At 42.9% G+C, this 22,381-nt stretch overlaps 1 protein-coding gene across 1 annotated transcript in view; it reads right to left on the bottom strand.

Annotated features, from left to right (window-relative positions):
* IQGAP1 (IQ motif containing GTPase activating protein 1) overlaps nucleotides 1-22,381 on the bottom strand; it is a 236,125-nt gene that overhangs the window by 160,886 nt on the left and 52,858 nt on the right. The window lies entirely within an intron of this gene.

The raw sequence follows: 22,381 nt of genomic DNA on the forward strand, positions 1-22,381 counted from the left end.
CAATCGTGGAAACAACATATTTATATCAAATGTTATATTTTTAACACAAATCAAAAAATGAATACGAAGACAAGTCTTTCGGTTTAAGGTACCTAGGCACTGAATTTGTCCTGACCGCACATGTCCAGAGTGGAGCGAGATAGTATTTTTTTACTCTACCCGACAGTAAAACAAAATAGAAAATCGTTCCAAACAGGAAAACTTACTGTTTTTAAGGACGTCATTATGAAGGACACAAACAGGTTTTTTTTGTTTGTTTTTTGGGGGTTTTTTGTATACAGAATCGAGGCTCGTGAAAGAGCTAACATTTATCACAAAAAGAAATCAAAGAGACAAACAAAGCATATAAAAAGGGGAGCGGTAGACAACAGGTAGACAAGATGGGGAGAGAAGGGGAAGCACATAAACACACCATTTGAGAGCAGGGACATCGGGAATGCGTGAGAGGGAGAGGGATTGGGGGAAGGCGGCGTGGGAAGGGGGGGATGGGAGAAGTATAAACACAGTACACCAAGGACTTCCAGGAAAGAAGTTGGTATTTCAAAAAAGTGGATTTTGGGTGAAATTAGCAGGGGTAGAAAAGATCACGGTTTTGGATGGGGGAAGATAAGAGATGGTGGTGAACAGCTGTTTTAAAGACCTGGAGGGAGGAGTGGGATTGAAGAGAGTGAGGGAGTTTGTTCCAGAGGCGGGAGAAAAGAGGAATGAATGAGTGAAGGCTCGCCCACTCGCCGGCTCGTCCAGGGGCACCCCCACTGCGCCACTCTCACTCCCGTCCCCTACTCCTTGGTCACAGCACGTGCTATGCGAAGTGGATAGGCCTCTTGGAGGTGGAAATGGTGGCGGCCAATTGTGGCGGTGTTCTGGCCTGATTTCTTCCTAAGTCATGTCAGGGGGGGAAGGGTGTCATTAATGTTGTACTAAAGGTCCTAACTAGTGTCTATGTGGTCTGCAGTGCCATCAGGGACAAAGGTTTGACTAGCAGGTGAGACATACAAGGGCTCTACTCATTAACCCCTACACTACCTATCACCCGAATCTCCTGGTAGATCCACAGTCACGTCTTAGCCGACAAAACGCCTACACAAGAATTACAGGTAGATTCCCTATCGCGACAGTCGAAGCATGCTACCTACTCAGATATACTCTGCTCTACATATATCACTACCCAAATTCGTAACAGTATGTATCGTTTTTGGCCCTATCTCCCAATGGTGAAGAATCACTGAAAAAAATTATACGAGCCGGATCCAAATCCGGATCTACACCAAAATCGAATCATTTCGTCCTTTTCACCTACACGACATCTCTGCAAAATTTCGTCCGAATCCGCCGACAACTTTGAGATATTTTGTTCACAAACGGACAGACAAACGGACAGACAGGGGTGAAAACATAGCCTCCATCCACCTTTGGTGGCGGAGGTAAATATATACAGTGCCGATAGAAAGTCTATGCCCCCTTTCAAAATTTTCACCTTTTGTTACCTTACAGCCTGGAATTAAAATCTATTAAATCAGACTTTTTCCAACTTCATCTACACATCATAACCCACAACTTCCAAGTGAAAAACAAATTCTACAAGTTTCATAAAATTAATTTTAAATACAAAATTAGATTATCTTGGTTGGATAAGTGTCCACCCCCCTTATAATAGCGATTGTAAATTAGCTCAGGTGTAACCAATCACATTCAAAATCATGCACCAAGTTAATTGGCCTCCACCTGTGTTAAATTGTAGTGATTCTGATTATTTCAGAATAAAATCAGCTGTTCGTGGAGGTTTCCTGTGCTGGGTAGTGCATTTCACAGCAAAGACAACCATGAGCACCAAGGATCTTTCAAGAGATCTCCAGGATAAAGTTGTGGAAAGGCAGATATCAGGGAATGGGTATAAAAATATTTCAAAGGCCTTGAATATCCCTTGGAGCACAGTCAAGACAATCATTAAGAAGTGGAAGGTGTATGATACCACCAAGACCCTGCCTAGGTCAGGCAGTCCCTCCAAACTGCATGACCAAACAAGGAGGAGACTGATCAAAGAGGCCACCAAGAGGCCAATGGCAACTTTGAAAGAGCTACAGGCCTTTATGGCAAAGACTGGTCACTGTGTGCATGTGACAACAATATCCCAAGCACTCCACAAGTCTGGCCTGTACGTTAGGGTGGCAAGAAGGTAGCAATTACTAAAAAAAAGCCCACCTTGGGTTCCGTTTGAAGTATGCAAAAAAAACTCCGGAGATTCTGAAGCCATGTGGCAAAACGTTTTGTGGACTGATGAAACAAAGACCACTCAAAGAGATAGGTGTAAACCCAACACAGCACATCACCCAAAGAACACCATCCCGACTGTGAAGCATGGTGGTGGCAGCATCATATTATGGGGATGTTTCTCATCAGCAAAGATGAGGGTAGTCAGGATAGAGAGAAAATGGATGGGCAAAATACAGAAAAATCAGAGGAAAACCTGTTGCCCTCTGCAAGAAAACTGAAATTGGGACGGAAGTTCACCTTTCAGAATGACAACGACCCGAAGCACACAGCCAAAGCTACACTGGAGTGGCTAAGGAACAGAAAGGTAAATGTCCTTGAGTGGTCCAGTCAGAGCCCCGACATAAATCCAATTGCAAATCTGTGGCATGACTTGGAGATTGCTGTCCATCAATGCTCATCATGAACATGAATGAGCTTTAGACCATTTTTGTACAAAAAAAAAAAAAAAAATTGGCAAATATTTCCTAATCAAGGTGTGCAAAGTTGGTAGAGACCTGTCCAAACAGACTCCCAGCTGTAATTGCTGCCAAAGGTGCTTCCTCCAAGTATTAACTCAGGGGGGTGAATACTTATCAAACTAAGATATTCTAGTTTTGTATTTTTAATTGATTTTCTGAAATTTGTAGAATTTATTTTTCACTTTGAAGTTGTGGGTTATGATGTGTAGGAAAAGGTGGAAAAAGTCTGATTTAATGCAATTTAATTCCAGGTTACAAGGCAACAAAAGGTGAAAAATTTGAAAGGTGGTGTGGACCTTCTATAGGGAATATATATATATATATATATATCTATATATATATATATATATATATACAGTGAAACCTTGACTTGCGAGTTTAATTCGTTCTGTGACCGAGCTCGTAACTCAATTTGCTCGTTTCTCAAATTAAATTTCCCCATTAAAATGCATTGAAATGCTATTAATCCGTTCCAGCCCGCCAAAAATCACACCAATTTTTTTTTTTATATACAGTATATATATAAATATCTCGCGCTTTATATTTCACCTGTATGCAGCATACAAGTTGGCAGGATGGCCTGGACTGGAGGTACGCACACTTGACTCTAAAGTCTAAACTGTCCAGCCTGGGTTTGAATCCTGACCCAGCTATAACCTGTCATGGGTGAATCACAGGCAGGGTGATTCATCAATGTGTGTACCGCTAAACTGGGCGCCCCGTTTGCGTCCCATTAGTTGTTGGATGTTAAGGATCTCACCGTGTTTTCCACAAAGAGAAGGCGAGCTATCGCCGGCACTCTGAACAAGTTGTGGCCTGGCATGCTCTTCTCCTCTGCCGTTATATACGTCCTCCTCGGCATCTTTTTCCAGAAGAGCCCTGTCTCGTCACAGTTGAAGATTTGCTGGGGGATGAATCGTTCGGCTTCTATCAGTTCGGCAAAAGTTATAATAAAATCTTCAGCTGCCTTCACATCCGCCTCACCAAGTCGACAACACGCACACCTCGCTCATGTTTTTCGACGATTGCGTGTTTTATATCCAAGCACATCATCCTCTTCTTCTTCTCAGTACTGCCCTTGGCACTCAATTTCTTAGGACCCATGGTTAAAACTAAGAAATTTTCCAAAATAACCAAAATGCGAAAACAAAGCAGCAGCTATATACGGCAGAGATGCTTGCACGGCAAGATAACCACGTGACCGGAACCCACGTGGTGGCGGGTGGCGTAAGCTCCAAAATAACCAAAATGCGAAAACAAAGCAGCAGCGATATACGGCAGAGATGCTTGCACGGCAAGATAACCACGTGACCGGAACCCACTTGGTGGCGGGTGGCGTAAGCTCGTAACTCAGATCTCGGCTCGCATCTCAAAGCAATAAACCACCCGAGCGACGGCTCGTATCTCGGAAAACTCGTAAGTTGGTGCACTCGTAAGTCAAGGTTTCACTGTATATATATATAGTCTAGTAGGAAGACTAGGTCCCCCTGCACCCCCCGGAGATATACTTCTAATCAGTGTTTCTAGATTGGAAAAAATGTGTAGAAAATGACTAGCTATGGCCCCAAGCTGAAAAAATGTCCCACATACCATTTTTATGCAAATTACTGCTGCCATTATCAAAAAAACGATTTTTGACATATCTCAGCCAATATTGCAGATAATTGAAAAATGAAGGTGTCTAGACCCATGTTTTGAAGGGCATAGATCATGATAGAACTATTCATAACATGATTACATGTGTCTATGGTATACTAGTATGCTAATTAGTGCTTTATTTACAAAATAATCACAGTTTTACGAAATAATAGACTCATATTAAGGTCCGTCTACACAGACGTTAACACAAAGTTTTATTTTTCTAAATATTACAACTGTCAAAATAGTCCTAGCACTCAATGTGACCACTCTTCTCTTGCTTGTTTTAGATAAACATCATTAGCATTAGTGATTCTACACTGAGTCAGTCATCATCATTTTCATCGAAATCGTCAGAGTCAAACTCTTCTTCTCCTTCCTCTTCCTCCTCCTCTTCGTGCTCTCCTGTGTTCAGAAGATCCACCAGTGAGGTTGGTAGGATGGGACCACTGGACCACATTGATTTCAACAGTCCTTCATCAGTCCTTATCCATCCTTGCTCCTCATAAGGTTTTGGCTTTTCGATGATAGGTTGATCGGCTCTTTTGTACAATGCTACGCGGTGGTTCACACGCTGGATGTGCGGCTTCAGGGCAGACTGGCATGGAGGAAGGCGAGCCAGATCAACCTTGGACTTGGATGTGAGGGTCTTGTCCTCTCCCACCATTTTTCGTAGCAGCTTGGCACGGACAATGTCCACTGATGACTCGCGACTCTGGCCGTACATCACACAGGTGAATTTTTCTAACTGCCTCTCCACCTCAGGGTTGGCATCCCAGTTGTCACCCAGTTCACCGAATGCCCTGTGAAACCTGGGATTCTTCTCCAGCTTTTTCAAGGGCCCGACTTTTCCCTTCCCTTTGAAGGCACTGGTGCAGTCTTCTCCGCTGAACACATAGTACCCCAGGAGAGTGGCACAGTAGTCCTCTCCCAGGGATTCTGCCAGCTCAGAGACGTTGACAAGTTGGCGATGCTTCCATGACCCTGTATCCAGGTACACCGTCAGCTTGATGTTGTGGGCATGGTGGAGCAGGATCAGGAGGATGTCTGTGTCCGGTGTTCTGACTACAGCGTTCTTGTATCCGATGGTAGCAGCATGATGGAGGTACAGAACCACCCTGGTATCAGTCTCTTCCTGTTGCAGAGGTGAAACCCCCTAGCCCAGGCACAGGCTGCAGGCCACAGCTTCCGATGTATCTGATGAAGAGCCAGATGTAGTACTCTTGCATCGTAGTGGCATAGACTGTGTCATTCTCTGCTGGCGGTGTGAATGATGAGCCTTCAGGGAACTTCGGGCCAACGCGAGTAAAGTGCAAGGGTGGGAGAGTTTTTGGTGTGTCGACCTTCAGGCTACGCTGTTGTGACCTATTGATGGTAGGTAGCATTCGGTCCTTGCTGCTCTCGAACCCGGGCTTGACCTCCTGCACCATGATTCCTCCAGCACTGTTTACAATGTTGCTGCCGTGCACACTGGTAGTGGTTTTATTCAAGTTGTCCCACTCACAGTGGAATACAAGGTTGCCCTCTCCTGTCACAATTTGTGGTGTACGATAAGTTGAGACTTCATCCAGGACCTTGGCGAGAGCAGTTTCCAACTCCAAGGCGAAATCGTAGCTCTCAGAGTGTCCAAGCCTGTGTAGTATTGTGGTGAGCTGTTTGCTTCGGAACAGGTGCCTTACAGTCACACAGAGGAGAATGTGCTTTGGTAACTTCCATTTTCCATCTGACACTGCACGGCACAGATCTTGTCCAATGGAGAAGACCAGACGCTTCACCTTTTCTGTCTCGATGCCCTCCTTGCCAGTCATTAGCACGCTGAGAAAGCGGACAAGGTCTGGAGGTAGGATGTCTTCAGGATTGAGCTCCATGTCTTCAGCTGTTGGTGGCCATGGTTGGTCTTTACACTCTCTGAAAGCCTGTAGAATACCCTGGCGAAGTTGGAGGGCAACATTTTGGTTCTTGTTTGTGCTTCCGAGTGTGAATGCTCGTGCGAGAGCATTGGAAACTGTTATGTTTGAGCTGTGCACAAGCCAGAAAGAAATGACATCACATTTGTCATGATCAACCTTCGTGAAGTGGATATGCTCCTTGATTGGGTCATTCTGTAGGCGTTTCAGTAGTTTCTCTGACCGATAATTTGAGTTCTCATATCCATTCAGTTTCAGTTCCTCGACATAGAGCAAGCGCAAGGAAGAAAGCTGTAGAACTTTATTCTGCTGGATGACCTGGGTTTGAATGTGTTCCAGTACTGAGTTGAATGCCTTTTCATGGGCGGCTGACATGCAAGCCTGCTCCTTTGGTGCTTCGGCTCTGTGAATCGCACGCTCATAGTTGTAGAATGCTGTGCGGAAAGCTTTAAAACATGACGGATGGTGTTTGGCCTCACATGCAAAGAGGTCTTTGTTTTTCACCTTTCGATGGAGTCGATAGAGACCCATTTTCTCAGCCCGTGTTTCGATTTGCTCCCATGCATTTTCTTTGTTTTTAAAGGATGGGAAGGTTGTAGGCCTCTCAGTATTGCGATGAGCATCTTTGGTCTCAACTTTCTCACAAAATATACACTCTGGCGGGAAGATGGGTTCAGCAGAACCTCCTGGTTTACGAGGAGAGTGATGCCATGATGAGGTTGATGGCCCTGGTTCTGTATCATCTCCCAGACGATGAAAGTGGCGGACAAAGTGCTTATAACACTTGCTGTGATATCCTACTCTTTCTAGGTCATCAGGAAGAGTTGCCGGGATCTGATCACATACTGATTGCATACGACATGGGGAGTCATGCGGTTGGTTGAGACGTCTATCCCGGATCTTTTGAAGCAGTTGCAGTTTTTCTGAAGCAGATCCTTTAATTTTACGGAGGGCGTGAAATCCCATGATCAGACATGGATGGTACATGAAGGATGCATGTAGGAGGAGAGCTTTGGGCTGCAGGTTCTACACTCCGTTTTCTTTGGGCATGCTTGCTGTCGATGTCTACCATCACTGTTAAATGACAAATAAGAAATCACGAATGATGTTAAAAGTGCCTGTGAAAGGAGGCTCTGAGTTTTCAGTGAGGTAACAGAGGTTCTGAGTCATGTTCTACACTAGGGTACTTTTTAGCTGACTAAACCATGTTTAGTGGCATCAAAAGTGCTAATAGCTAAAACATCTAAATTCTTCCACACTAACGTTAGCTATCTAGGCCAATGAAACATTGTGCTAAGTTACTGTAGCTAGCTCAGCTGTCGTGCCTCTTTCTGGTTCAATTCATATACAGAAGTCAACAGATATGTCTCATGTTTGGCATTAACAAAAGTTTAAGTTACACCGACATTAGGAACATACTGTACATAGATGAGGCTAGCTTTAACGTTAGCTAACATGGTGCTAGCTGGCTCAGCTGTTATTCTGCCTGTTTATGATTTCATGCAGAAACTGAAGTCAAGAGTGTGAGTAACATTATAGTTAGCATCTTACCTGGCTAGATTGGAGGATGAATACCAAGAACAACACACAGATGGAATGGAAGACTGAACTTTCAACTGAGGTATTCAATAACATCAACGTTACCAATTGATACGAGCGCGCGACATTACCAATTGATACGAGCGCGCGAGCGCGCATGTTACATGGATGGAAATGTAAAATGGCAGCTATAGCAGCACTAATTTGGATCTCTAGTCTGTCATTTCTGCACTGTGATTGGATAACATAAAAAAAATATGTTTGGGAGTTAACAGCAGGAGTTGGTAGATTTTACGTGGGCTGGGTGAGAAACCTTTAAATAAGCAAGTGAAAATCTCTCGCAATACAAAGTCAATGGTGGGAAGAAAAGTTGAGTGGTACCAATGTTACTGCCAATGTCCCGCCCCTATGCAAGACTCAGGAGCATCTTGTTGACATTTAACCTTGAAAATACTGGGTTTAGACCCTTATGTACCATGTTAAGTTATCTGCAGTATTAACGTATCCTTATCATTTGTAAAACTGATTATTTTGTAATTACAGCATTAATATGCATACTAGTATACCATAGACACATGTAATCATGTTATGAATAGTTCTATCATGATCTATGCCCTTCAAAACATGGGTCTAGACACCTTCATTTTTCAATTATCTGCAATATTGGCTGAGATATGTCAAAAATCGTTTTTTTGATAATGGCAGCAGTAATTTGCATAAAAATGGTATGTGGGACATTTTTTCAGCTTGGGGCCATAGCTAGTCATTTTCTACACATTTTTTCCAATCTAGAAACACTGATTAGAAGTATATCTCCGGGGGGTGCAGGGGACCTAGTCTTCCTACTAGACTAATATATATATATATATATATATATATATATATATATATATATATATATATATATATATATATATATATATATATATATATATAGTTACGGACCGCGGATAAGGATGTTGATTTGCCGAGCGGATGGCACCGCGGCCGAACAGTTACCCGACTAACCCGATTCCCGAACGTTGGCCGGGTCGCGCCACAGATATTCAATAGGGAAAAGACAAAGGCGACACGGATGTGAAGAAGAAGAATAAGAAGACAAAAAGGTTGGCAATACTACGAAATTTATTCCTATTATATACACGCTCAAAGTAACCAAGGAAGAAGGAAAGATAAGAAAATAATTTACAGAAGAATTCAAAGACACAGTGCAACGCTAGCTTACCTACAGTCTTAATTAACCCAGGGACAAGACACACAGAACAAACTCACGTACACAAAAGGATGGAAAGGCAGGAGGTGGATGGCTGGAGGGAGAGGAAGGTCCAACGGGTCCTGCAGCACGATCGGCGCGTTTCGCAGCCGCCGTTCCTTCACGGCCCTGCTCAAAACTGCCGTCCAGGCCCCAAGCGGCTGCTGTGGCTGCTGCTGCTGCTGCAGCTGTGTGGACGTCGCGTGCTCTTTTTAGGACTCGTCTCTCTCGTCTTGTCAAAGCTCATCTGGTCCAACCACTCAACTCAACAACCACGCCTTGCTTCTTGCGCGCGCGCCTTTATAGCGCCTCCAGCGATCAAGCCGCCGGCCTTCAGGACACGCCCATCGGTGTGCTCACCTCGGCCCTGATTGGTCGGCACGGCCCTCTAACTCCGCCCTTGATGACGATGGGCGGGCACGCCTTTCTTCCCCGACCCGATCCTCGTGGCCAATGGTGGTTTTGGAGGGGAGGTAATTGGCAATCGAGGCTCGGCAATGACGAAAGGGGATGTGAGGGAAATGGGGATTTTGGGGATGGGAATGAAAGGGGATCTATTCTCTTTCACTGGTGCAATGGAGTACTTCAATTAATGGGAGACACAGCCTTACTCTAAAACACAGAATAAGAGATAACTATCAAACAGGGGTATTCTATTATTTGGCTGACGTGTATGCTTGTGGACTAATTATGGGATGCCCTTTCACCTTTACACAGCTCCGGAGGTAGGGGGGCGCAGAATAAACAATAATCATCACCAATTTACCACAATACAACACAATCAAAAAAATACAGGCCTCATGTCCGCAACAATATATATATATATATATATATATATATATATATATATATATATATATATATATATATATATATATATATATATATATATATATATATATATATATATATATATATATATATATATATATATATATATATATATATATATATGTTATATATATATATATATATATGTATACATATACAGACTTGGCATTTAATATGGAATATTTTTTTTGTGGGGGTGAACTTACTTTTCAAGATGTCTTAGAACCAAAAGTTCATTGGAATTATGTTGAAATTATTCTAGATTTTGTTAATGTGACCTTTAAAAGAAACAAAAACCACATTTGACATTTCGAAACAAATAAATTGATCCTTGAAAGTGATGTAAACTGATATCGAAGTCAATTCATGGATAGTACTGGGTTAAACTTCTGTACGTTTTCCACAAGTATCTCTTTATTTTGCACATTAGCCAAAAATGTTTTTAACAAAAACAAAAGTTAAATTACGACTGGGATTACGGACAGTGAAATTACAGTTCAGTACTTCGTGTAACCCGCACGAGCATTCAGGAGAGCACGTACACGTTGAGGCATGCTGTTCACAAGATTTGCGAAGGTTTGGACAGGAATCGCTTGCCATGCAGTGACAATAGCCTGCTGCAATTCACGCACAGAGGTCGGCTGCTGGTCCAAGTGGTCGATTTGACGCGTTAATTCTGCCCACAAGTTCTCCATCGGATTCATATCCGGGGACATGGCAGGCCACTCCATATGCTCTGCACCACGGTCAGCAAGAAAGTGTTGGATCATGTGAGCACGATGAGGCTGTGCATTGTCATCTTGGAAGACAAAGTTTCCTCGAAAGGCTGCACGAGCAAATGGAAGCAATGTTTCTTCCAGAATGGCCCTGTACTTGAACTGGTTCAGGTTTCCATTCAGAACAACCAGGTCAGTTTTGCCCCCTGCATGAAAGCAGCCCAAACGGTCACCCCACCACCTCCAGCTTGGACTCTTGGCACTATACAATCTTTGTTGTGGCTTCATGCACTTGTCTGCGCACTCGGACGCGGCCATCTTGACGATAGACCAGAAATCTAGACTCGTCACTGAAGATCACGTGATTCCAGTGTCCTGGCTGCCATTGACGGTGCTCTCTGGCCCACTGCAATCGGCGCTGGCGGTGTTGTCTGGTCAGGCGTGGCTTTCTCAGGGGACGCCTGGCACGATAGCCTGCTTGAACCAGTCGTTGGTTGACTAGCTTTCTGGATACAGGAACATTTGTCAGCTGCTGCCACTCAGCCCTAAGCCGATTAGCTGACTTGGTACGGCCATTGCGGACTAACCGGTGCAGCTGGCGATCATCCCTCCTTGTGGTTCTGTGGGGACGTCCTGGCCTCGGTATTGGAGTAGGGACACCCCTCTGAGCATTTCGTTTCAGGATCTTTGACACCTGACCTTGAGCGATGCCATACTGCCGAGCAATAGCACGCTGTTTCATGCCGTAATTTCGTAAAGCCACCACTCCATGACAAACCGCATTGTCGAGTTGACGGACCATCTCCAGAGGAAGCGGCAATAACTTTTGGAGACATGCAGCAGTTGTTTTCCACTAATACAGAACGCAACAACCCTTGTATACCGGATTGTGAAGCCAATCATCAAATGCACCTGTCCGTACATTTTGCCACGCCACCTGTGATATAATCCTGTTGTTGACTTCTTGCTGCGACAGACAATCAGTGACACGGTTCTTTTAACCAAGAAATCACCAAAGTGTAAAAGAAACTCACCAGATTGATATACTGAGTTAAGAAAGTAAACCCAAGTCAAGAAAAAATATATATTCCATATTAAATGCCAAGTCTGTATATATATACATATATATATATATATATATATATATACTTTTTTTTTTTTTTTGCGGTTTTAGAACCCACACTTGTAAATATGACATCACTTGTAAATATGCCATTAAAGGTTAAAGGTAGCACCCCTAGTTAGTCCACAAGCAACACATAGGACACCATAGAACTGTTATTTCATTAATATGTGTTTTAGATAAGGCTGTGTTTCCAATAGTTGAATGTGCGTTGCGTCGAGCAAATAAGAGGCCTCGTTCCGTCCATTTTCCGACCCCCCCTCTCCAAGCGACGCCATTACGCGCCCCTACAGTCGGTGCCTCATAGCTCACTCAAACGCCGCCATAAGACACGCGGTTAGGCCCGAGAAAGGGGGCGGAACGGCAGGAAGAAGGTGTGGCCACGTCATCCAGTCATCAAAGGCGTGGCCGGTAAGCCCTCACCAGCCAACCAGGGCTGAGGGAACATCGCTGGCAAGCGTGGCAGTTTGGCTCGCATAGCGTTTCGCTGGTCGCGTTATATAAGCGCGAACGCAAAGCCCTTTCACAGGACTTACGCGGAGTTGGAGGCGCGCGCATTACCGAGATGACTTATTCAGCGGCGCTCATGAAAAAGGACTCTCGCGGAGCACTCGAGTGGAAGGTTGGCGGTAAAAGGAACTGCGCACACGAACTTGGACTTTTGATGAGAGCACTGGTCGTAACGGGTCCGATACGGAGCGCACCTTTGTGAGAGGACTCGGATGGGAGAGAGCGCATTTCAAAGAACTTGTACGAGACTTGAAGAAGAAGAGCGCGCTTGTATTAGAGAACATTGGAGAGGGTGCGTTTAGCACGACGGCACAAATATTACGTATGCAGGATACCAGCCTCCCCCCCCGCTATATATAAGGTCCGGTCACGTTCAACTACGCGCGGAGCTGCCTGCTGGGTTTTGCCGCTGGACCGGAGCCTGGACTGGAGTCGACTAGAGCCTGGACCCTCTACATGACCATCTACCAACTACAACCCCCGTGTGAGTGTGTATGTTTGTCTGGGGTATTAGAATAAGACTGTTATAAGACTGCCCTGTGTGCTGCTTCTTCTCTTCCTCTCTTGTACATCCTTTTTGTTTCCTCTTCTTCTGTACATTTGTTAATAAACCCATCTTCGTTCTTCCTACCTTCTGGTTTCCTCTCCATCCGATCGCATCCGTCCTTTCTTCCATTGGGTAAACGTGGCACGATCCAACCGCTCAGAATCGGGTTTAGTCTCTTTGTTAATAGCTTGGATCGCGGATTGCTATCCGCTCGGCATTTTCCATCGTATCCGTGGTTCGAGCAGGAGGTATTCCCTCGTTTCCGGCCGGCGTTGGTACTAAGGTAGTAGTGAACCCCGAGGCCTAACAAACCCTATCTAACGCCGCACCGGGAAGGACGTTATAACCCCCAGGACTCGGGTCGGCCAGCTAAAAGGACAAGGGGATTAACCCCCTCTTGATATGGGGAGCGCCGACCCCCGAGATCCGTAACATTATATGTATATGTATATGGTATATGTATATATATATATATATATATATATATATATATATATATATATCTTTATATATATATCTATATATATCTATATATATCTATATATATCTATATATATCTATATATATCTTATATATATATATATATATATATATATATATACTATATATATATATATATATATATCATATGTGCTATATATATTGTTATAGTGTGATTATCTATGATATAGTCTATATATATCTATATATATCTAATATACTATATATATATATATATCTATATATATCTATATATATCTATATATATCTATATATACAGTCATCCCTCGCTATATCGCGGTTCACTTTTCGCGGATTCGGTACATCGCGGTTTTTTCTCGCTAGTATATGTAAAATTATATCGCGGATTTTTCGCTATATCGCGGGATTTTGCGGTATAAATGTATTTTTATATACTATTATTTTAAATATTTTTGTGGTAAAATAAGCATTTTCTAGCCTAAAAAATTAAAAAACGTAAAGAAATAAGAAAAATACAGTATTTAAAACATATTACAAGAAATAAAATACTGTACATAGTGTACAGTAGAAGGGTAGACAAAGAGTCGTGCGTATGGAAAACGCCAGTACATTCATCATCGTCATCACCTTCATCGTCATCAGTACTGCACAGCTAATTCATCATCATCTTCATCACGCAAGTTGTAGTATTGAAGAGCCGGGGCTCTTGCTTGATACGGACGAAATGACGGGCAAGACACAAACTCGTCCGAGAAGATATTTATTCTCAAAACCAACTCGGGAACACTGAAAAGCCCATTTATCGGGCTGCATTATAAAGCACAACCAGAAACCGAAAGCCACGCCTCTCAAGCGTGGCGTGCTTCGGTGAATCGGTGGTCACGTGATCAACAGGTGTAGCTGATTATACCCGCAAAGCGCGGCACGCTTTAGCGGTCACGTGACCAGCCACTCTCGCGCCGGGAATCCCCGCCGGTGACGTCACCGGCTGGAGCAAGGAGATTCTGATGCTGGTCTTGCTTGGGGAACCCATGGGTAGCTACAGTATCTTCAATGGTGAGTACCCATTAGAATTTTATATGTTGTTAAAATTACGTATGTTTAAGAGTGCAAAAAGTGTTTAAGAGTATAGGAAGTGTTTATAAGAGTATGGGAAAGGTTAATAAGAGTGTGGGGAGTTCATAATGCTTTAAAATATATATTAAAAAAAAAAAAAAAAATGGTCGCTACTTCGCGGATTTTCGTTTATCGCGGGGGGTTCTGGAACGTAACCCCCGCGATAAACGAGGGTTCACTGTATATATATCTATATATATCTATATATATCTATATATATCTATATATATCTATATATATATCTATATCTATATATATCTATATATATCTATATATATCTATATATCTATATATATCTATATATATCTATATATATATCTATATATATATCTATATATATATCTATATATCTATATATATATCTATATATATATCTATATATATATCTATATATATCTATATATATCTATATATCTATATATATATATATATATATATATATATATATATATATATATATATATATATATATATATATATATATATATATATATATATATATATATACTACTGTGTTCAAAAAGTATCCGACCTTTATTTTTCGTGCGTAAAAAAAAAGAAGCTAGGGAGGCGTTGATTGGTGCACGTATGTAGGCGATCCTAATGCACACGCGTGAATTTTTTCCCACCTGCAGAAGCTGTCATTCGACGGCAGACCGCCGATGAGTGAAGACATGTAAGTGAGCGCCGTCGGATTTTCGTTTTTGACAAAATGACGGAAAAACTTCAACAACGCTACTGCATCAAATTTTGATGCATGACGACATCCGACACATGGTTTCAGAGTTATGACGTTTTAAAGCTCAAACTAGAAATGGAATTCACCTCCATAATTTGTGAAGATATCGAGTGGAATCTTTACACAAATGTTCCTCATGGGAGTATGTTTCAACGTTACTTGAGACATTTTGATATGTCACATGGTTTGGCCGCAATAAATAATGGAAGTAAAATTTTAAAAAGCTTGTAACTCTTGAACCACTGCATGGATCGACTTGAATTTTTAATGCAATGTAGCTCTCATCAGGCGGAACAAGGGTGCAAAATTTCAAGATGATTGGATGTACGGTCTCGAAGCTATAAGTCTTTATTGTTGAAAGAAGAAGAAACGCACCATTTTGTCCTTCCGGGCCATGTCTCCCAGTGCTATTGCCATTTTAAGTTTTAATTTCCTTTAAAAAACATTTTCTCAGCAATAATAGGGCCGATTGAGATCAAATTTTCATCATAGGAGGGACTCGGTCTGTAGAATATTTTAATGGTAATTATGACATTGCAGGTCACGTGGTTCGGCCGCCATATTGTTTTTCGTGAAAACCCGAAAACCCCCTTTTTCTCTGCAACGGCTGAACAGATCGAGGCCAAACTTAGCAAGCAGAATCTCATACCCATGACGAACAAAAAAGTCAGCGAGCACGACATCATCCGACACATGGTTTCAGAGTTATGACGTTTTTAAGCATGAACCTTTAAAACCTAGCTCCTCCCTCATTTTTGATCCAATCGAGGAGAAAATTCACAGATCTGTTCAGCATGTCAGTCTACTAAAACGTCATTTTAGAATTTGCGATAGGTCACGTGGTTTGGCAGATATCGTTAATTAAACGAAAATATTATTTTAAAATGGATATCTCTTGAATCGCTTTATTGATCGACGTGAAACTTCATACTATAGTACTATAGTACTATAGTAGTACTCATGAAGAGTAACAAGTGTGCAAAATGTCAAGATGATTGGATGTACGGTCTGGAAACTAGAAGTTGTTATTGCCTGAAGAAGAAGAACCACAACACTTTTTTTTGACCAGGCCATGTGACATAACCACCTCACGAGCTAAGGGTAGATCGAAATTAAATTGTCTTCGGATTTGGCAGTCGCTAGAGGGTGTTAACATTCGAATGCAACAAATCTGGGCAAATTGTGATGAATTTTCGTAAAACTACACGATATTGTCATTCACATTGGAAAATAACATTGTAAAACTCTCCGCCGCCTCGGCTTATTTCTCGCTCCGACGTTCATCCTGTCCTCAATTTTAAGGAGAAAGAGAGGTATCTGCAAGGAATGGTGACCTTTATTTGGTGGAAATTCGATTGAAAATGACGAAGTTATTCAAAATCTAACATTTTAAATGGATCGCATTTCCAAAGTGAATTCTTCCTCAGGTAAAATATCCATGCGTGCAGGCAGACCTTACGGCGTCAATTTGGCTCCGATTTCGATGGTCGTATTGCCTCGGACGAGTTAACAAAATAGCAACAAATTTTGTGACAATCATGAAAAATTTGACCAAGTTCGATCGACGGGATACTTCGTTCTTACGCTGACATACGGCACGGGCCACGGATGACGTCATGCAACGGCATGACGTTCTTCCACGGGTGGCAGATAGTTAATTAAACGAAAATATTTTTTTAAATGGATGGGGTGGAGGGATGTGTGTGTGTTTGTGTGGAGGGGTGTGCGTGTGGGGGGAGGGGTGTGGGGGTGTTTGTGTGTGGGGAGGGGTGTGGGGGGTGTTGGTGTGTGGGTGTGTGTGGGGGTGTTGGTGTGTGGGTGTGTGTGGGTGTGTGTGTGTATATATATATATATATATATATATATATATGTGTGTGTGTGTGTGTGTGTGTGTGTGTGTGTGTGTGTGTGTGTGTGTGTGTGTGTGTGTGTGTGTGTGTGTGTGTGTGTGTGTGTGTGTGTGTGTGTGTGTGTGTGGATGTGTGGATGTGGGGGGGGGGAGGGGGGGTTGTAGGGGGAGTGTGTGTGTGTGTGTGTGTGTAGGGGTGTGTGTGTGTGTGTGTGTGTGTGTGTGTGTGTGTGTGTGTGTGTGTGTGTGTGTGTGTGTGTGTGTGTGTGTGTGTGTGTGTGTGTGTGTGTGTAGAGATGTGTGTGTGGAGGATGTGTGTGTAGAGATGTGTGTGCAGGGATGTGTGTGAGGGGATGTGTGTGTGTGTGGATGTGTGTGTGTGTGGGGAGGGGTTGGGGTGTGCATGTGGAGGAGGGGGGGTTGGATATGTGTGTGTGTGTGTGTGTATGTGTGGAGGCCCATGTGTGTGTGGTGGGTAGGGGAATGTGTGCATGTGTTTGTGTGTGTGTGTGTATGTGTGGATGTGCGTGTGTGTGGATGTGGGTGTGGGGGGTGGATATGTGTGTGTGTGGAGGTTGGAGGGTGTTGGGGTGTGCGTGTGGAGGAAGGAGGGTTGTGTGTGTGTGTGTGTGTGTGTGTGTAGGGGTGTGTGTGTATGTGTGGAGGGGTGTGCGTGTGGGGGGAGGGGTGTGGGGGTGTGTGTGTGTGTTCGTGTGTGTTGGGGGTGGGGGATATATGCATGTGTTAGGGGTGTGGGGATATGTGTGTGTGTGTGTGTGTGTGTTGGGGGTGGGGGATATATGCATGTGTTAGGGGTGTGGGGATATGTGTGTGTGTGTGTGCATGTGCATGTATGTGGGTGATGGGTCGGGGGAATATATGTGTGTGTGTGGATGTGTGTGTGTGTGGGGGGGGGGCGGGGGGGGGGAGATGTGTGTGGGGGAATGTCTTGGGGGGTGGGTGGGAGGGGGATGTGCGTTTGTCTGGATATGAGTGTGTGTGTGGTGGGAGGGGTGTGGGTAAGGGGGGGGGGGTGGATATGTGTGTATGTGGGGGGGGGAGGGGTTGGGGTGTGCGTGTGGAGGAGGGGCGGTTGGATGTGTGTGTGTGTGTGTGTGTGTGTGTGTGTGTGTGTGTGTGTGTGTTGTATCCAAGGGGGTTGTGTCAAAGCATGTCCAATGAAAGTGGGGTTGTATCAAAAGTGGGGTTGCATCAAAAGTGGGTGCGAGTAAACCGGTCATCACTGCCAGCAGTTTTAAAGTGGCAGTTCTAGTTACCTATTAAACTGCATTGTATATGTGTACATATTTTTTGTTTAATAAATTGCTATAAAATGTCATATTTTTTTATTTCACCCAAATAATCCATGAATACGTACTTGAATACGTATCAATACATGGTTCATAATAGTCATATCGGCGCTGAATGACCCTATAGGTCCCAGTGCCTTGCCGTTGGCCTAAATCTCATATTTCATTCCAGTCATATGATGGAAAACGGAATTGAAAAATGTCCCAAATAATCCATGAATACGTACTTGTATACGTATATTAATAGGTACATGTAATTCAAGCCAATAATAGGTACATGTAATTCAAGACATAATACTAACTTGAAATACATGTCCCATGTAATTAACGTCATAAGACTAACACATGATACTATGATAGTACACGTACTTTGGAGCTATGACCTAACTACTACCTGAAAAATACAGGTCCACAAAAGGTGTCCGACTTCCGACGGAACCGACATCCGACGGACATGACGGAACGTAACCCCGTCGTAAGTCGGGGACTATCTGTGTGTGTGTGTATATATATATATATATATAAAATTCTTTTTTAACACATCACGGGTCACCTGTATAACCGCTGGTGCCGATATCAATTTAGCCTGGGAATTCTTCTACAGAAACCTTCTCTCATATATGCACATACTCATCGCATTTCGTCTCATCCTATTCATGATCCTCGATGTTACCCATCCTCCAACTCTTGGTACTCTGAATCCTGTGGTGAGGCAGTTGCTTTCATTAAAACGACTTGCATTCTCTTCCTGGAAGGCAAATACAACTGAAAACGACCTCAGATCATTCCACAAAGCTCGCAACAAGTGTGCATACTCTCTGGAGACCAGAAAACAACATCTGTCCAATCTCAAGAATGAGCCAAAACAATGATCTTTTCGACAACCACCAACACTGTCCCCCTCCTCATCTTTCAAGTTTTCTTCTGTATCCATCCTGTCCACCACACGAGACCTCTCCTACTCACTCCTCCAACCTCCCCCCATCCCCATTCCTTCCCACACCTATTATTTGTCAAACTCTCTCAAATTTTGTTATCCAATGCTGCTGTTGTTGTCGTTGTTGTTGTTGTTGTTGTTCTTTCCCCCTCCCCACTTCCTGCTTTGTTCTGTGTTCTAGGTGCTCCATGATTCTCGACTTCGCATACCAAAAATAAACAAACAAATAAATAAAAATTTAGTTCCTGTACATTTTCATGTTACACTTTAAAACAAGAAAGAGCAATCAGAGATTGCAAACCCTCACCAGGATGTATTGTCAGTGGTTTTTAAGGCTTTTGTGTTAAAACAAATATGGCGGCCGAACCACGTGACCGATGACTATTGTTTTCCTAAACTAATTTATTCCTAGATTATGCTCAAGAAATTATCTTGATCAGATGAAGTGTTGTACTTGTCGAATTATGACGTCAAAATGGAGGCACCTATGACATCATCATTAACATATTTTGTTCCCCATGGAGAGTTCTTTACAATGAGCCATGTCTCAATTTTTTCTATTCAGCGCTTTCGGAGAAATAGAGGTGCAAAGTTTTTCGGTTTTTCCAAGATGGCGGCCGAACCACGTGACCGATGACGGCATCATTTTTTTTTCTCCACCAGTTTATGCCGACATGGCGCTCTGTAAATTTCATCTTGATCGGATGAAGTTTTGTACTTGTCGAATTATGATGTCATAATGGAGGCACCTATGACATCATTAACACGTTTTATTCCCCATGGAGAGTTCTTTACAATGAGGCATGTCTCAATTTTTCTATTCAGCGCTTTCGGAGATATAGAGGTGCAAAGTTTTTCGATTTTTCCAAGATGGCGACCGAATCACGTGACCTATGACATCATAATTATCATAAAAAATTATACAGGTGGAGTTGCACCCATGGTGAAAATTTCCTGTCAATCGGACCAACGGTTGCAGAGAAAATCATATTTATTCTGTGCGGACAAACAAACAAAAGAAAAATCGGTCAGAGACTGAGGACTTGCCGGAATGTACTTTTGTATCGGCCATTTTGGACAAATAACGGCCGAACCACGTGACCGTTGACGTCATCATTATTTGTTTTCTAATTAATTTATTCCTTGATGATGCTAAAAAAATTTCATCTTGATCGGATGAAGTTTTGTACTTGCCGAATTATGACGTCATAATGGAGGCACCTATGAATCATTAACATATTTTATTCCCCATGGAGAGTTCTTTACAATGAGCTATGTCTCAATTTTTTCTATTCAGCACTTTTGGAGAGAGGTGCAAAGTTTTTCGGTTTTTCCAAGATGGTGGCCGAACCATGTGACCGATGACGTCATCATTCATTCATTCATTCATTCATTCATTCATTTTATGCCGTCATGTCGCTCAAGAAATTGCATCTTGATTGGATGAAGTTTTGTACTTGTCGAAATATCAAATTATGACGTCATAATGGAGGCCTCGGGCCGAGAGAGTTAAAAATTGGGCACAGTCTATTCCAGGGCAAGACAAATACGTGTGCAAAGTTTGGCAATTCTAAGTGCAATGGTGTAGACGTAGTGCTGCGAACAAACAGACAAACAGACAGACAGACAAACCAACCGATCAACATACTTGCCGGAATCTTTTGCGGCAAGCAACAAAGACCAACAAACGGACTCAAATGCAATACCCTCTCCTCTGGTGAGGGTAACAAGTCATCCAACAAACATAGCTGTTGAACATCAATGCAAACATAGAATTGCACTAATGCAAAGTTCTCCACATGGTACAGAACACGAGGTTAAAACAAAAGACGGCAAGTTTGAGGCGTAGCCACACCACAAAAAAAAAAAGCTTTCTGCAATGAACCACACCCATGAATTATGGCAATGAAAGATTGACATGTCATATGCGGCACTAAAACAAGAAAATAAAATTCATATGGTACATCCTACGACATAAATAAAGGTAAACCTTAAATTCATTTAATGTAGTTCAAACACACACACACACACACACACACACACACACACACACACACACACACACACACACACACACACACACACACACACACACACACACACACACACACACACACACACACCACACACACACACACGATGTAGTGATAAGCAAGGTGTACAGACACCATCTCCAGGTGAAAGGCCGACGTATTTGACTCTCAGACGAAAATAAAAAAATTAAAAAGGCACAAGAAGCATGTCAAACACCACAGGAAACACACGGCCTATTGCCCTCTCAAGGGCGGTATTGCCAGCGAGTTACCGAATGTACCAAATGACGGTCACATGAGGAATTCAAGGAAACAACTTGGTGTGCAAGGTAACGACACAAAAAAACGGCACCATGGAGATCCCTCTCTGGAATCACGATTCATTTCAAGTGAAGTAGGAGTTAACCCTTCCTCGTAAGTGGTTAACTCACTCATGATGATGCACAGAGGGAGCAAAACGTTCTCTTTCTTACTTTTTCTTCTTCATGCTTTCTGCCTTTTCCCATTTTCAAACTTGCTATTTGAAATTGCACTTTTTTTTTTTATGTGTTTTTTTTCTGTCCTAATACCCCCCCCCCCCCACCCCCTCCAACAACCCCCCCCCCCCCACACCCACCCCCCTACCCCACCCCGTGCATGCATGGTGTAGGTGTTTCCCACCACCACCAACACTACCCTAACCTCCTTCCTCCAGTTTCACTTTCACCATCGAATATTTTACTGATAAAGCCAATGGTACAAAACCGTGCCGTCCATGGCCTGTACAAGCATGGAAATCCATGATGGTTGCCCGCGGTGATGGTAATGCACAGGATGGATGATATCTCCATTTAAAATTGGCAAAGAAAGTTGAATTACTAATATATTATGAGACTTGATAAACTATAAATTAGCCAATGCATTCCAAACATCTGACAGCAGATCCCTCGTACATGCTGGTGCATGCAATGCAAACGTGTACAGGATACAACTCACAGGTGCGCTCACAGACAATGTTCAACAAACGATATTTAAACACAAATAAATCTGTCTTCTTGACAAGTTTCCTTGTGTGCGATGGACAACATACCGGGCAACACCGCTGATCAATTTAAAGGTTTGCATTGAACAGGAATGCGCATCCTTCACTAATACTCTCAT

Source organism: Myxine glutinosa, chromosome 2 (assembly GCF_964187855.1).
Source record: "Myxine glutinosa chromosome 2, kmMyxGlut1.1, whole genome shotgun sequence".
NCBI lineage: Eukaryota > Metazoa > Chordata > Myxini > Myxiniformes > Myxinidae > Myxine > Myxine glutinosa.